The sequence below is a fragment of the Schistocerca serialis genome, chromosome 8, assembly GCF_023864345.2.
Source record: "Schistocerca serialis cubense isolate TAMUIC-IGC-003099 chromosome 8, iqSchSeri2.2, whole genome shotgun sequence".
NCBI classification, from domain to species: Eukaryota; Metazoa; Arthropoda; class Insecta; order Orthoptera; family Acrididae; genus Schistocerca; species Schistocerca serialis.
This window is the reverse complement of record NC_064645.1, coordinates 154,151,022-154,169,680: the sequence shown is the minus strand read 5'-3', so window position 1 is coordinate 154,169,680 and position 18,659 is coordinate 154,151,022.

Here is an 18,659-nt window from a genome sequence, read left to right as displayed (position 1 = left end):
GGGCTATGAATGCCACAAACTACTAATTAAGTCTGTAATTGTCAATATTATGTGACTTGATGTCCTTCACCTCATAAGCTGACTACCCTGAATTACTGCAATGTCCATTTGTCCTGTTTATCCTAGTGATCATGGAGCACTATCTTTGGTTTTGCACTAATTCTACGTTGGTGTGCCTTGTAAGAGTGTGGTGTTGACACGACATGCTGTCCACCACCATGAGCGATGAAGACATTATTATGGTCCCACTGTTTGGTGTACGTAATGTACTGCCAAAATGAAAACATGGAACATTACTACGACAGTTCAGTGTCTTGGCTACACTGATAAATTCTGATGGGAAAAGAACTTCAAGTTGTGTCACTTGGTGTTGTACTTCTGTGGAAAGATATGGACTTTCAGAGCAGCTGTGTGCAATCTAAAGTGCTACAACCATGATGCAATCCTTCCCTTCCCTATCCTGATTCTTGTCACATAAAGAAAAAATTTTTTGGTAACATCATTTATGTTCATAGGTTATACATTTTTCGATTCGCTAAACTCCAGTGTGAGTACACTTATGTCACTGGTCATGATTTTTTTTTTTTTTTTTTTGCCATTATGTTTATTTGTTGTGAAAATGCTAAAGACATTTTTCAGTGCATGTACACTTGTCAAAATAATATTTTTTGCCAGTCTGTTTATTTGTTCTGAATATGCTAAAGAATTTTTTCAGTGCCTGTGCACTTTATCTGTCAAAAAATTTGTACATACTTTTTTTCTGATTTGCTACTATGTTTAGTATTCACATTTTGTCTTTGTCTGATATATTTTGTACTTAGTGCGTGTGCACAACATTTAAATATTCTGTAAGTTGTAGAATTTTGTTAGTTAAAGAAAAATTTTGCCGCGCTTGGCAAGTCCAAATGACTCACCATCGCTGCCAAATTTTTGCCCCCCCAGTGGAGGGTTATGAAACACGTATGTAACGCAGCAGCGATGGCGAGGCATTGTAGCATCTGTGACCAGAGAGTATGCGCTTGACCGCGCGAGTGTTGCGAGCGGTTCTCAGTGTGTTAGTAGTCAGTCGTTGCGAGTCTGTCAGTTCAGTCGTTGCGAGTCTGTCAGTTCAGTCGTTGCGAGTCTGTAGCTCTGTCTAGTTGAGAGCAGTACTCAGTCTGTAGTCGTCATGCAGAGCGGTCGGTCAGTAGTAGCAGCCCAGTGCGGTTGTGTGATGTAGGCGGTCGGCAACACTGGTCAAGATGAGGAATAAGGTATACTGTTAATTTATATAATCATTAGATAATGAAAAATTTTATTTATTGTAATTATTCTCCAACAAGTCTCCCAATAATAATTTTTTATTTCAAAAGCATTTTCTCAAAAATTTAATTTTTTATTGAACTCAAGATTTCGTTGCACTTCCCATTTCATTCCACTTCTTTTGAAAAAAAATTCCACTAAAATCACAAAAAAAAGAGAATATTATTATTTGCAATGCAGTTCCTTCAAGCGGTGCGCAACAACAAGAGCAGATATGTGACATCCATTTATTCTGAGGTAAGACTTTAATTCTGATTGTTTTACACAGGGCCAAAGACCGATATTTCGGTTTAATTGAATTTTCTTGTCACTGAATGGACTTTACTTTTGAAGGATTTATATTTGAGTCAGATTGCGAATTTCACATTTTTGTTGCCATTGTCAGTACATTTGTTTGTGGGCAGGTTACGCATAGAGCCATGTCCATCAGCATTTCTAATTAGTATCGTCCTTTTCTTTTAAAATTTTTGTGGGGAGGTTACACTTGGCTCCCATTTCTATTAAGTATTGCTTTATTTTCTTTAAAATTGCGGTGGGGAGGTTACAAGTTATAGACTGGAAATTATTTCCCTAGAAACCCCGAAACTTTCGGGAGGTGGAGCGTGCTGGAGACCACTAAGTAACTAGAAACTTATTCCATCTGCAAAGACCTTTACATGAAAACTCGAAAAAAATAGAGTTACTGATATTTCCACTCATGAATACCGATGTCGGTGATGTAACAGATTCCAAATCATTCCTATAATTTACAAAGTCAACTAAGGTGTTCGTCATGTCTAGAGAACCAGCAAACATGTCTTCCATCTCTCTTTCACCTGCCAGGTGCACACACCACAATCGATGTTCCCTCAACTAAATATTGGTCCGAAATATGCAGGAGTGGTCAACCAGACAATTTACATGAGAGGCAATAATGGTTCAGCACAAACATATGCCCATATTGAATCTTCTCAAATTTCCACGTAATGACGAAAGCTATTCGACTATCGAGAAGACGACATGGTTAAGTCAGCTACTGTCCTGTATCCCAACAGGCCTCTCCAATCGGACGGCTACTGACACATTCCCGCCGCAGGCCACAGGCACTGCACGCCAAGTACACATGGGCAGAGTCATCATCCTAAGAAATAGGTCACATGTATATTTGATCGCTATACTTACAATTAAATGTCACGATTGCGGTCTCAGTTGGTAAACATTGGGCAATGAGCGAAGTATCGGAAATACACACTGCTGATGACTGTGGCTCTGGAAATAGAAATATCTGTACCATTATTATGACTTGACAAACTCTTCCCTTTGCTATCACAGTATTCCACTTCAAGTCCATACCTTCCTTACGACTGGACATCGTCATTTCCTTTGCACACGTCGGAACACAGACACATACTTCACAAGCCTGATGCTCAAGGCGGGCCTGTCACACATCCCCTACTACTAAGTATAATACTCCATCAACAACTGATTGCTGGCGATAAGAAATAATACTGACCGAAAATCAACGATGGGTGGACATGTCTCATAAGTTTTCTTGCGAGTGGTACCACTGTGTCTTAGAAAGAGAGGCATAATCGTCTTACAAACCGCCAGATGTTAAAAACACAACCATATTACCATCACAAGCGGTCTTGGTTCTAAAGGTGCCTACAAGTATCCATGTCAGAAGCTATACTGGCTTCATAAATCGAGGTATGGCATTACCTCTGAATGAAGTGTTTTTTTCCAGACAAATACCATGACACTGAATATAGACGGTGATCACCGCAGTGTATAGTATCAGACCAACAGTGTGGTTACAAGTCGCCGACGGTGCAACATCGTAATAAAATTACCGAATTTAGAAAGTGATTCCGCTAAGGAACGTGGTATGAAATCGGTATTTGCAACTCTCTAACGCGGCCGCCGCTAGACATTTCTCCAGTATTTGTAGCGCATTCTGTCTCGATGCCATGTCAGAGGTTCAGTGATACACTCCTGGAAATGGAAAAAAGAACACATTGACACCGGTGTGTCAGACCCACCATACTTGCTCCGGACACTGCGAGAGGGCTGTACAAGCAATGATCACACGCACAGCACAGCGGACACACCAGGAACCGCGGTGTTGGCCGTCGAATGGCGCTAGCTGCGCAGCATTTGTGCACCGCCGCCGTCAGTGTCAGCCAGTTTGCCGTGGCATACGGAGCTCCATCGCAGTCTTTAACACCGGTAGCATGCCGCGACAGCGTGGACGTGAACCGTATGTGCAGTTGACGGACTTTGAGCGAGGGCGAATAGTGGGCATGCGGGAGGCCGGGTGGACGTACCGCCGAATTGCTCAACACGTGGGGCGTGAGGTCTCCACAGTACATCGATGTTGTCGCCAGTGGTCGGCGGAAGGTGCACGTGCCCGTCGACCTGGGACCGGACCGCAGCGACGCACGGATGCACGCCAAGACCGTAGGATCCTACGCAGTGCCGTAGGTGACCGCACCGCCACTTCCCAGCAAATTAGGGACACTGTTGCTCCTGGGGTATCGGCGAGGACCATTCGCAACCGTCTCCATGAAGCTGGGCTACGGTCCCGCACACCGTTAGGCCGTCTTCCGCTCACGCCCCAACATCGTGCAGCCCGCCTCCAGTGGTGTCGCGACAGGCGTGAATGGAGGGACGAATGGAGACGTGTCGTCTTCAGCGATGAGAGTCGCTTCTGCCTTGGTGCCAATGATGGTAATATGCGTGTTTGGCGCCGTGCAGGTGAGCGCCACAATCAGGACTGCATACGACCGAGGCACACAGGGCCAACACCCGGCATCATGGTGTGGGGAGCGATCTCCTACACTGGCCGTACACCACTGGTGATCGTCGAGGGGACACTGAATAGTGCACGGTACATCCAAACCGTCATCGAACCCATCGTTCTACCATTCCTAGACCGGCAAGGGAACTTGCTGTTCCAACAGGACAATGCACGTCCGCATGTATCCCGTGCCACCCAACGTGCTCTAGAAGGTGTAAGTCAACTACCCTGGCCAGCAAGATCTCCGGATCTGTCCCCCATTGAGCATGTTTGGGACTGGATGAAGCGTCGTCTCACGCGGTCTGAACCTCCAGCACGAACGCTGGTCCAACTGAGGCGCCAGGTGGAAATGGCATGGCAAGCCGTTCCACAGGACTACATCCAGCATCTCTACGATCGTCTCCATGGGAGAATAGCAGCCTGCATTGCTGCGAAAGGTGGATATACACTGTACTAGTGCCGACATTGTGCATGCTCTGTTGCCTGTGTCTATGTGCCTGTGGTTCTGTCAGTGTGATCATGTGATGTATCTGACCCCAGGAATGTGTCAATAAAGTTTCCCCTTCCTGGGACAATGAATTCACGGTGTTCTTATTTCAATTTCCAGGAGTGTATATCGACTGGGTTGTAGGTGATGGTTGATTGAGAAGGATCACAAACAGTAGATGGTGTGCTGATTGATGTAGTAAGAAATGTACACTAGCTTTTCAGATCCCTAGTGCTACGCAATCCGCTAGAAATGCTGTCTGGGATTTGGAATCAGGTCTCTCCATTCAAGCACATACCTATGTTGGATCCTATGGAGAAGTCCGTTAATGATTACAGCCACTAGTGAATCATATTTCTGGCACTCTCATATCTCGAAACGAGTCACCTTTCTCGAACCTATCTGCTACAGTAAAATTCCAATGCCGTTTTAGGTAGTCCCTATGCATCTTGCAACTGCTACCATTTCCGCAGCTTTATGCATGTGATTGTTCCAGTTTAAATCAGAACTGAGTAGAAGTCGAAGAAAGCTATATCTACTACCTTCTGCAACCCGTGTAGAAACAGGCTAAATTGAAATAGTGCGATAGGACTGTGTTTTGACTATTCGATGGAAACAGGAACATATTGTTGTAGCTCCACTAACTGTGCACGTTGTGTAAGGTCAGCGTCAAATGAAGACCGCTCCTGCAACATGAAGTAGTACAAAAGACAGTACGGGAACTGGGAGAAAGACGAGGAATTTGCTACTGCATTGTGATGCGTCCTCAAACTACATACAAGTACGGTTGTCCGAAGCATATCCGCATCCCTCGGGGCCCATTCACGTCTATCACCCCAACATACTATCTTTGTTGTTCTGTACCACCCAACAGAGAAAATTTACGAACTGTGAAAGCTCCACCGACTTCATTCGATAGAGAACTCGATAAGATTTTAACCGCATCTCTCTCCTCCCATATATCAAAAATAAATACCGTCTGCTTGCCGGAATCGAGCACATGTGACGACCCTATTAAATATACAGCTATTGATCCATTCCACCGACCAGTGTAAAGGTGCATCGCCTGTACTGTAGGAAGATGACAATATCCCACAAACTATACTATAAGCCGAAGAGACCCTCCGTGTGACCCTGTGTCGTTGTTTGAGCATAGTTTTTTTCTAATGTAACATTCTCTGAACACTGCCATATTTTTTTGTTTTTTTCTGCCCCTACTTTGAGGTCTGTCAGGTTCTAAACTGAAATTAACACGTTCTGATCCACTGCTTCTCACAGAAAACTAGACGTCGCATGGTGTAAGTCATGTTGTTACTGCTCCTACCATAACACACCACACACACTGGATGATTTTAAATAAAAGACAGCTACAACATAAGGCAACTGGAAGAGTTTGGTGGCGTTGTGGAGAGTTTCCAAACTCCTGTCTCAAGATGACTGATGACCTCTACATTTACACTCATCTGTCACAGTGATGGAATAGCTGAATACTTTTCATTCCGTTTCGACTGATTCCTCGTATTGCAGTCATGTACGCGATCACTGTTTCGGTGCTATCCATCCACAGAAAGTGCTGTCCCTCCACCAAAACTCTTTCTCCAACTCAAACAAGCGATGTCAGTCAATCATTATGTGGTAACCAACAGCATACCAGTGGACGCATGGGATGGAAAAGACGCCATCGATGTACTGAAATAATAAGCATCACAGTTGATAGTGCAAACAATTTTAGCAATTTTACAGTAATTTCAACACCGACCAATGATGCGACAGCACGTTCCCCAGTGTCAGTATCATAGCTAAACTATCCCTTCTCTACTTTGCGAGTATCACTGCTAATGTAGATAGATGATTGTGCAGTACATCCATTCATTGTTAATTCTCGAACATGTACACCATCAAAGTATACCAGACAGCGCTCTAAATATTTCCAGCACCTTGATCATAGTGCTTAATTTACGATCTATCTCTATGCGGATGGGAGTCACAGAGCATTCTCGCAGTCTTAGGATGAAATTAGAGACTGAAAGACCCCCTTGCACTGCCACTGACCACCCACCGTGCAGCACCGTTACCCATTTAATCTGCAGCCGACCAGAAGTAGACCACTACATTCCACATTTCATGAATGTATGAAGCTTACCAAGTCCTCGCCCATCCAAGTGCACTAGATCTCTCCAGATGCGCTCATGTCGAGGAGGTTAGCACACCTTATCAATGTATAGTAACAGGTCTGAAAGTGTTATGGTGTAATAGCAGACGGTTATGAAGAACAAGAAATGGGTGTTTTTTATGCATCATGGAGCTCCAGACGGATGGAGTTCGAAGCATTTTACATAAATCACCTACGCTATCAATTTTAAAGTATTGTTCTGGTGCCTGGGATCAGTACCAAGAGGGTACTGGTAAGAGAGAGCGTAAACACATGCTCTCCTAAGGCTACACATTTCTGTACTTAAAACAGGCTATAATGTTAGATCGCTTGAGTTTCTGACCTATCAGTTGTGTGGAATGCAGCGCTGTTAATATTCCAATGTAAGAAATATATTTCTAGCGCATGACATACATTGTTCTTGCAGATTCCTCTACGATAAACTACGGTAAAAAAAATGTAAAACGAAAAAAACTACTTCCTTAAAACAGTGGCGTTGTGTGATACATGCACAATATAGCTTTCCATAGATGTATACTGTCCACTGTTCACATCCGATCAGTCCTATATACAATGATCGTTAGTAACGGAGAATACCTCTTACAAGGAAACAGGTACACGCATAGCAGCAGCTTCCGACATGTGAAATTTCAAGTCATGCCGCCACTAACTCTGTAAACAGCACATCTGCCAAGCAGATGTATAAATAGGGTTTGCAGTGTCTCACGAACACATATCGCTAACTTAGTTACGAAACTGAAGAACAGATTTTACACCCAAGATACGACAGGGGGATGGAATACATCGCATAAATCTTCCTTCATTTAGAGGAATGTGTCACGTTTCATCATACCTGAGATGGAACTTCTCTGATGACCAAGAGGTTTACTGTTAACGATCGCAAGTAGACACTGCTCTAACAATCACACAGAACAAGCAGTTGTATACGAGTCAAACACAGGCTATGTCACACAACTGATGCATCCTGACAGAACATCAGGAAAAAAATGGTCAAATGACCTGCAGCAACTCCCCCCCCCCCCCTCTCTCTATAGAGTGTATCATCAGTCTACCATTGAATCGTACCTCATTACAGCTCCATCTCAACTGACCACTTCATCCACTCTATGCCATCCTTTAATGCAGATGCATGTAAGTTTAGAGGCAGATGGTTCTCTGTCTTCCTAAAACGCGACAAATACAGTAGTCAATTCGCGTGTATCACTGTTACCTCGTGACCGGCCAGAGCCCGGTCTTCTTGCGTCTGTACATTCTCGTGATCACCGCTGCCAGCACTCGTGCACGGTGGCTACATCCCTACCAAGTCTTTCTGCACTATCGCAGAAGGAACATCCAGGTTCTCGTAGGTGTATTACACATCCTTCTCCAAACTCAGCGAGATGTTGATAATGGCTTCTTTGTTGCGTTAAAGGCATTTTTTACAAACATCGTCTCATCACGTCCAATCTCAAAGGTAACTAACGCTCACGAGCGTTACAGCGTGTATTTAAAGCAAACCTGACTTGCTTCCTTACAGTGGCGCTACTAGCGCCTCTTTCAAGCGATTGGCGTTAAATTTCAACAGATATCATCTTTAAGATGTAGAAACACGCCTACCAACTTTCATTTACGTTGCACAACTCCGTCTTCGAGTTTTTCCGTCAATATACATATACAAGGTGTCTGCAAAAATGTTTCTAATATTTAGAGAGGATGTGGTATGCAACAGTGGTTCGAAAGAAGTTCCTGTAAACACTGATCGGAGTTACTGTATACTACCACAACTGTCAATGTTCACTATGTCTCTGCGCTATTCTTCACAACATCTGCTCGATGTGACCGCCATCCGTTGTTCTGCTGTGTCACAATGTGCCAAATGAACACCACGGGTACACCAGATGAAAATAACATACCTAACCGATACACTACGTACTGTAGTACGCTATAGAATCCTATACGTGTTCTTGTGTTGGATGCGTGCTCGATACCAGAGCAAACATGTTATGCTGTATAAAGTCTAGTACGTGTTATGTTTCCTCATTTGTCTCTTGCCAAAGTGCTCAGCGTGCAAGTTATGTTCCTTGTAGGAAGTTCTTTCCTTCCCTTGAGGCAAATCCCTTTTTACGGACTCCCTGTACATGCATTGTAATCTCTGAATTGTTAAGTGTGTGGTTTTTCTCGATTGACTGTTGTCTACCAGTACTGCTATGCAGGTTCTTGGCAACTACTACAGTTACCGTTTTACCTTGTTTCATCCGTGGACTTCTTGTTAATTTATATGTCTGTGGGCCTTTATCAAAATATCCATATTTTATGGAGTCTGACATCGACTCTCGTTTAAGTACAATCGTGCTCTCCTCTTCCGTCCTTAAACTATTACTACACCATGTATACTTCACTCTGATCGTGATCCCAAAGGCGAATCAGTCCTGCAGCCGGAGATGAATTGGACGCCTCAGGCACAGTCCACCCAGGGAGTAAGGTAGGTAGTTGCTCATTTCCATGCCACACAGCTGGGAGTGTGGTTTCGAATTTCACAAACCAGGTTCATTTAAACGACCATCTTCGTCACGGATACCATCACATCAGGTTAGAGGAAGGTGACAGGTGCGGCAGGTCATAAGTAATTACCTACTTGGAGTCTTTCTTTAACCTCATATGACCTAGACTTGGAGACAGTGTGACCGAGCGGTTCTAGGCGCCTCAGTCCAGAACCGCGTTGCTGCTACGCTCGCAGGTTCGAATTCTGCCTCGGGCATGGATTTGTGTGGTGTCCTTCGGTTAGCTAGGTTTAAGTAGTTCTAAGCCTAGGGAACTGATGACCTCAGATGTTAAGTCCCACAGTGCTCAGAGCCATTTGAACCATTTGAACGAAACTATTGTCGGTAACTAAATTCACATTACAGCAGCTTCTGCTGGTTTGGTGATTTCGTTCTTCAAATCCATGAAATATAATTTGCAAATATAGACGAACAGTTCTGATATCATTTCATTAGATCATCGATGACTAGTCACTGGAATCAATCAAAATCTTTAATTATCTAGAACAATCTCTCACGAGCCTTTTGAAGTTGAAGGACCCTCAAAACCCAGGTCTGTGGAAGACAAATCCCAGGCACACATTTATTGTATCAAGCCTAAGGAAGTGTAACTGACGCACGAAAGAGTTCGCTAAGAAAACCATCGCCAGAACAATTCTTCAATATGGCTCATCGATTTGAGGGCGTGGATAAAAATTATATAGAGAGAAGCTGCACGATACATTGTGAATTTGTTTAGTAAGTGCGAGCGTGCAACACAGTTATTGCGGAAGAACGAAAGAATCACTAGCTTCCTAGAACGCAAGAAAAATTTTCAAATGTGTGTGAATTCCTAAGGCACCAAACTGCTGAGGTCATCGGTCCCTAGACTTACACACTATTTGAACTAACGTATACTGAGAACAACACAAACACCCATCCCCGAGGGAGGACTCGAACCTCCGGCGGGAGAGGCCGCGCAATACGTGACATGGCGCCTCGAACCGCGCGGTCCCCCCGCGCGGCCTAGAACGCACTTTCCACAACAAGCGAAGTAGCATACTACTTTCTGCAACATAAATATCGCAGAAGGATCCACAGTCTAAATCTGGAGAATTCTGTACTCATTCATTTGGGCACCATCTGCACACAGAAGAAGAAAAGTGAAGAGGAGGGAATTGGGAAACTATGATACTGACGGTGCCCTGTAGACTGTGCCCAGTGAAATTTTCGCCCAGAAAAGGTCGAGGGAAAAGCTCTGCCTATCCTCCCGTCCGAACTCTGCCAACTGTTCGGCAGCCGAGGGCCGTTGCATGGTGTTTTACTGTACAAAAATTACTGACGGAGAGAACTCGAGATTCTCGAACAAGAACTTTAATGTCAATGCTTTTACAGTTTTCTTCATAAATTTTTTCTAAATTTATTTTATTGTCTGTGTCAGGCAATGAGAAAAATTTTAGTTATGACCGTATCTTCAGAAACTACACTCATACTCATAAATTAAGGATACTGCTGATACATGGTGAAACAACGCTCTGGTGGGCTGTTTGCGGGTTTAAATCACCTCGGAATATGACCATGCAGTGCATTTGACCTGCGGTCGTCGCACGGTGGCGCTGGCAGCAGTCCACATACGCAGAGGTGTGTTGGTGCATGGCAGAGTACGGTGCAGCGAGTAAGTGTGCAGACGTTTTCAGACGTGCTGATGGTGACTGTGTGTTGAAAATGGCTCAAAGAACACATATTGATGACGTTATGAGGGGTGGAATACTAGGGCGACTGGAGGCTATTCAAATACAGCAGGTCGAAGCACGGGCCTTCCGTGTGCTACAAAGTCTGATCTCAAGATTATGGCAACGATTCCAGAAGACAGGATACGTCTCCAGGCGCTACAGTACGGGACGTCCACAGTGTACAACACCACAAGAAGACCGATATCTCACCACCAGCGCCCGCAGACGACCATGGAGTACTGCAGGTACCCTTGCTCGGGACCTTACCGCAGCCACTGGAACAGTTGTCTCCAGACACACGACGACTGAACAGACATGGTTTATTCGCCTGGAGACCTGCATGGAGCATTCCCCTGACCCCTGGCCACAGGAGAGCCCGTAAAGCCTCGTGTCAAGAATACAGTACATGGTCAATGGAACCGTGGTCCCAGGTTACGTTCACGGACGAGTCCAGGTGCAGTCTGAACAGTGATTCTCGCCGGGTTTTCATATGGCGTGAACCAGGAACCAGATACCAACCCCTTAATGCCCTTGAAAGGGACCTGTATGGAGGTCGTGGTTTGATGGCGTGGAGTAGGATTATGATTGGTGCTCGTACACCCCTGCATGTCTTTGACAGAGGAACTGTAAAAGGTCACGTGTATCGGGACGTCATATTGCACCAGTATGCCCGCCTTTTCAGGGGTGCAATGGGTCCCACCATTCTCCTAATAGATGATAACGCATGGCCAAACCGAGCTGCCATCGTGGAGGAGTACCTTGAAACAGAAGATATCAGGCGAATGGAATGGCCTGCCTGTTCTCCAGGCTCTCTCGAGCACGTCTGGGATGCTCTCGGTCGACGTATCGCTGCACGTCTTCAAACCCCTACGACACTTCAGGAGCACCGACGGGAATTGGAGCAAGAATGGGAGGCTATACCCCAGCAGCTGCTCGACCACCTGATCCAGAGTATGCCAACCCGTTGTGCGGCCTGTGTACGTGTGCATGGTGATCACATGCTATATTGATGTCGGGTTACATGCGGAGGAAACAGTGGCGTTTGGTAGCACATGTGTTTCGGGACGGTTTTCTCAATGTATCACCAATACCGTGGACTTACAGATCCGTGTCATGTGTGTTCCCTATGTGTCTATGCTATTAGCGCCAGTTTTGTGTAGTGCCACGTTGTGTGGGACCACATTCTGCAATTATCCTTAATTTGTGAGCATCTGTCTACAATGGAGAACATGAAAACCAAATTAAAAACACAGAATTTACAATCGTATCTCTTCTGCAACTCAAAGTATATTTCAAAGTGAATAAACATAAAATGTAGCTTACAGCCGTGGCTCAACATACAGTACAAGCAATATACATTAGATACGTTCTCATAATATCAGGTTGGTGCACAAGTTTGCAGCGTTTTCCCGTAAGTTTAATAAACACAAAAGATACACGTAACGGAGACTTCGGTCGTCAATAATGTCTTCTCCCTAACTATTTATGTCTGCGACAGCTGGGGTAACTTTTCTATTCCGCAACTGTAGAAATCACATTGTTCGACAAGTTTTTCGCCTCAAGCGAAAAACGTGTCGAACAGTTCGGAGCGCATTTTCATTCAGAGAGGAAGTTCACTCTAGGTTGTTCGACAGAGAGCAATATCAGGTGAATAAGGTGGGTGCGAAATGACTTCCCAATCCAACTCCTGCGTAGTGTTGCTACACCACGAAGATGACGTGCAACAGACGCGAAATTTAACCGACAGGAAGAAGATGCTGTGATATGCAAATGATTAGCTTTTCAGAGCTTTCACACAAGGCTGGAGCCGGTGGCGACACCTACAACGTACTGACATGAGGAAAGTTTCCAACCGATTTCTCATACACAAACAGCAGTTGACCGGCGTTGCCTGGTGAAGTTGTTGCGACGCCAACTGTAAGGAGGGGAAATGCGTACCATCACGTTTCCGACTTTGATAAAGGTCGGATTGGAGACTATTGCGATTGCAGTTTATCGTATCGCGACATTGCTGCTCGCGTTGGTCGAGATCCAATGACTGTTAGTAGAAAATAGAATCGGTGGGTTCAGGAGGGTAATACGGAACGCCGTGCTGGATCCCAACGGCCTCGTATCACTAGCAGTCGAGATGACAGGCATATTATCCACATGCCTGTAACGGATCGTGCAGCCACGTCTCGATCCCTGAATCAACAGATGGGGACGTTTGCAAGACAACAACCATCTGCACGAACAGTTCGACGACGTTTGGAGCAGCATGGACTATCAGCTCGGAGACCATGGAATCGGTTACCCTTGACGCTGCATCACAGACAGGAGCGCCTGCGATGGTGTACTCGATGACGGACCTGGGTGCACGAATGGCAAAACGTCATTTTTTCTGATGAATCCAGGTTCTGTTTACAGTATCAGATGGCCGCATCCGTGTTTGGCGACATCGCAGGGAACGCACATTGGAAGCGTGTATTCGTCATCGCCATACTGGCGTATCACCCGGCGTGATGGTATGGGGTGCCATTGGTTACACTTCTCGGTCACCTCTTGTTCGCATTGACGGCACTTTGAACAGTGGATGTTACATTTCAGATGTGTTACAACCCGTGGCTCTACCCTTCATTCGATCCCTGCGAAACCCTACATTTCCGCAGGATAGTGCACGACCGCATGTTGCAGGTCCTGTACGGGCCTTTCTGGATGCAGAAAATGTTCGACTGCTGCCATGGCCAGCACATTCTCCAGATCTCTCACCAATTGAAAACGTCTGGTCAATGGTGGCCGAGCAACTGGCTCGTCACAATACGCCAGTCACTACTCTTAATGAACTGTGGTAACGTGTTAAAGCTGCATGGGCAGCTGTACCTGTACACGCCATCCAAGCTCTGTTTGTCTCAATGCCCAGGTGTATCAAGGCCTTTATTACGGCCAGAGGTGGTTGTTCTGGGTACTGATTTCTCAGGATCTATGCACCCAACTAGCGTGAAATTGTAGTCACATGTCAGTTCTAGTATAATATATTTGTCCAATGAATACCCGTTTATCATCTGCATTTCTTCTCGATGTAGCAATTTTAATGGACAGTAGTGTAATTTTTAGTACACCACACTGTCGCTGTCCCACCAGATGCATAATATTATCTTCTGTGGATGAGCGCAGGTCTTTGTACAGGGAGTTGCTGCTTTGTTTGGGTTTAACCATTTCTTTCTTTCCCTTATTCTAGTGTAATGACACTATTTCGTGTCACCAGTACCGATATATGACAGGAATGGTCGGTGTTGTTCACCAGCCAACTGACAACGAGCAACCAGAGATGCACATATGTCACCTACTGATTATCGTTAGAGCATTCAGTACTTGTAACCTTGATTTTTGAACCTTCCCCACAGTGGTGGAATGATCACAGTTCATCACATTTGCCTAATCTCGAGTACACTGACGGGAATCATTGTGGACTAATGCATTTAGACGATCTTTGTCAAACTCCTTCCTGAACATGGAGAGTCAATAATACCCAAACAATCTTCCTTAAAGAGACAAAACAATTTTCTTACCATGCCCTGTCCAGTGGCATTCTGTCCATGGTTAATTTTTTAAGGGGTGGCCAGATGCCCTTGCTGCCGCCACCCCGTACCCTCCAGGACGGAAGTAGTGTACCCCAGCTGTCTGCGTCTAGTGTAAATCGTGAAATAGTGTGAATGTGTTTCAAATGGCTGCGAGTCTTGGAACTGATGCGGGACGTGGGGACCAGCCCGGTATTCACTTAGTAGGATGTGGAAAACCGCCTAAAAACTACAACCAGGCTGGCCAGCACACCGGCCGTCGTCGTTAAACCGCCGGGCGGATTTGATCCGGGGCCAGCGCGACTACCCGAGTCCAGGAAGCAGCGCATTAGCGCCCTCGGCTACCCTGGCGGGTAAATGACAAAATGACAATATGTAAACTCAAATAGCAGCAGTGAGCTACAAATTTAAAAAAATCGATAAATAACCCATTGCAACAGGAATACCAACATACAAAACAAAAACGCTACGAACTTATGCAAGTACATGAGTGACAGAAGCTGTACATGGCTTCTCCTCCCAGTCCTAGCACTTTATTTGACTTTAACGCCTGGAAACAATCATCGTTATAATTATAATTCTACATATTGTAAGTAGGCTGTTTATGTTTTCTTGTTGGCAACATTACGTAGCGCTCTGTATGAAAATCACAGGCTGTGCTGTGTGCAGTCTGTGGCTAGTTTGCATTGTTGTCTGCCATTGTAGTGTTGGGCAGCGGCAGCTGGATGTGAACAGCGCGTAGCGTTGCGCAGTTGGAGGTGAGCCGCCAGCAGTGGTGGATGTGGGGAGAGAGATGGCGGAGTTTTGAAATTTTTAAAACTGGATGTCATGAACTGATATGTATATTATGAGTTTTCAACATTATTAAGGTAAATACATTGTTTGTTCTCTATTAAAATCTTTCATTTGCTAACTATGCCTATCAGTAGTTAGTGCCTTCCGTAGTTTGAATCCTTTACTTAGCTGGCAGTAGTGGCGCTCGCTGTATTGCAGTAGTTCGAGTAACGAAGATTTTTTGGTGAGGTAAGTGATTTGTGAAACGTATAGGTTAATGTTAGTCAGGGCCATTCTTTTGTAGGGATTTTTGAAAGTCAGATTGCGTTGCGCTAAAAATATTGTGTGTCAGTTTAAGGACAGTCGCGTATAATTGTTTAAAGAGGACGTTTCATATGTCGACCCTTAGCCGAGGATACTTCACTGGAATCTTCTGATTTTTTTCTTGTAGTTTGTGTAATTAGTGTAGCTATTGTTTATTGCTAGCGCGTAATTGTAGAGAGAATCTCCTTTGTAGTTGCAGTCTTTCATTGTTGTACAGTAAAACAGTTGTGGCATGTATGTAGATTTGCACCAAGTATTTCGCAGCTGCGCTTGCAATTAACTACATATTATTTTCAGTGCTATGTTAATGTGTTCTCTTATTTTTGCTCTTCAAATTGTGCTTTTCTGTGGTATCGTGTGAAATATTGTGACAATAATGGCGTGTGAAAAATGTAACACTAGGCTCCAAAGTAAACTGAGAAATAATAGTGACGACGAGTGTAGCTTACCAGCACCGCTGTGTAATGAATTAATAGACATTCAAAGTAGTAATTTGGTAACTGTGCATAGGGAAATGGAGCGGTCGTCAAATAATGGTGTAGACATTGAAACAGGTAGTGAACAGGGAAGCATTATGGATCGATCGGTCGGCAACAGCTCGCCTCAGGAATCGGGAATGACAGAACACAATATTGCAAATACTGTAGACTCAGGTTTTGGTTTCTCACCGTTTTCTCAAATGAGTCAAGATACATTTTCTGCTTGTCAAAATGTGAATGTTGCCGGTGCAACTTCACTGCCGAAAAGCACTGAGGAACATGTCTCAGACACCAGTGCATTGTTATTACAGTTAATGCAACAAATGGGACAAAGGCTACAAAAATTAGACACAATGGGACAAAATCTTCAAAAGTTAGACACAATGGAACAAAATCTTCAAAAGTTAGACACAACGCTTGAACAAACACGTGAAGATTTAACTACTGAGTTACATAACATCGACTCGACATGTCAAAAAGTCTGTAATGACGTAAAAACATAAATTTGTGAGCATTTCCAACCTATTATTTCGCGTCATGAAAATGCATTACAGAATCACGAAGCAGCCATAAAAGAACTGCAAACTATTGTTCATGAAAATCACGACACCTTGCAAGCTAAAATTGACTCAGTTGCATCTACGGATCCGGTTACGCAACTTGCAAAAACTCAAGAAAACTTAAAGGACACAGTAGATACGATTTCAACACAAATGGACACTCTGAAACTTGGTTCAGAAAAACACACTGAGGAAATAAGTACACTATCGGAGAAAGTAGCCGAACTTTCGGATCAGTTCACAAACTTATCTGCAAAGGTAGATGATGATCTGAATGACACAAGACCTGTAGCCATCACTGACACACAAGAGTATGAACAAATTAAGAAATTCAAACAAAATCAGAATCAAATTAATACGCAATACAAAAGAGAAATCCGGGAAGTACAAGATCAGTTGGCACAAGTAATACAAAAATTTCATATCTCAGAGGACACTCGCGCTCCAACACGGGAAGAGGAACTTAGAAATACGGAAAAGCCACAAAATAATAACACAGGGCATTTCGGAAATTATGATAGAAATTGGCAAGGTGCACCGAATTTTGAGATGGAACCGCCGACACGACGTAACAATGACCGACATGCGACTCGCCGACATGATGATTTTGACTATAAGCTGTTCATTACTACACGTAAATTCAAAACGTTTAAGAATTCTGCCAACGACATTCATCCACAAGCATGGCTCCATCAATTCTCTCATTGTTTTCCTCCCAACTGGTCATTAGAACACAGATTAGAATTTATGTGTGGCTATTTAGAGAATGAACCAGCTGTAAGAATGTGATCGGTCATTCACGATTGTCACAGTGAAGGAGAATTTTACCATGCCTTCCTCTCAGCATATTGGTCTCAAGCTACACAAGACCGAATAAAACATAGCATCATGATGATGAAACACTTTGAACAATCTGAATTTTCCAGTCTTGTCAAATATTTTGAAGACATGTTGCATAAGAATCAGTATCTTTCAAACCCATACAGCCCCTCAGAACTCATCCGCATTTGCTTACTCAAATTGCCTGAACATTTACGACATATTATTTTAGCAGGACGTTGCAAAGACGACATTGAAGTTTTTCAAGGACTGTTACAAGAACTGGAAATTGACACTGACAATCGCGGAACGCGAAAACAGGAGCACAACAATTACAGGTCACATCTGTAACAATTCCGCGGTGAAAGAAATAATAACTAGACACAACAAGGCTATACTCACAACACATATCGTGACCAAAACAGACACCACCCGTATGACAACCGTTGGCAGAGTAGTAATAATTACAGGGAAAGATCACCTCTCTGCGGTAGTGACTATCACAGAGACAATCAGAGAAACAGACAATTTGGGAACCAAAATAATTATTATCAAGGGAGACAGAATAACTTTAGACGCAACGGTCCAGCGCGCAGTTACGACTCAGGGAGAAATTCTCCACCATTTGACCGACAAGAGAGAAACTATGGCATCTACCGACATGACGACAGACGATATGACCGTAACGACAGACCTGAATTGCATCAGAACTTGCGGGATTCAAACAGAGCAGGGCCCTCTCGAGGAGGTGAATTTGTAGAAGTTAGGTCTCCAAATCCCAATAACGCGCCAACAAAGAGACAATAGGCAATGACTCATACCGTTGGCAGCCACGAAACGTACGTATGAAACTGACGACGCAGCTGCCGTAGCTAGTAATTACGTAAAGATGGAAGTCATTAGGGACATCTTACTCCAGGAACACGACGTAAAACATAACAACATTGCATATCCTGTGATTCACATTACTGTAAATGACGTAAAATTTACGTCAGTACTTGACCCTGGCAGTCCCATTTCAGTAATTAGTGAAACAGCTTTTAACAAATGCAACAAATCGAACGATTGCCCCACATTTCCGTTACGTAAGATTAAATTACAAGGTGCAATCTTTGGAAAAAGTGTAGATGTACGCCAACAAACCAATTTAGAATTCTTTTGCCAAAGCCACAGC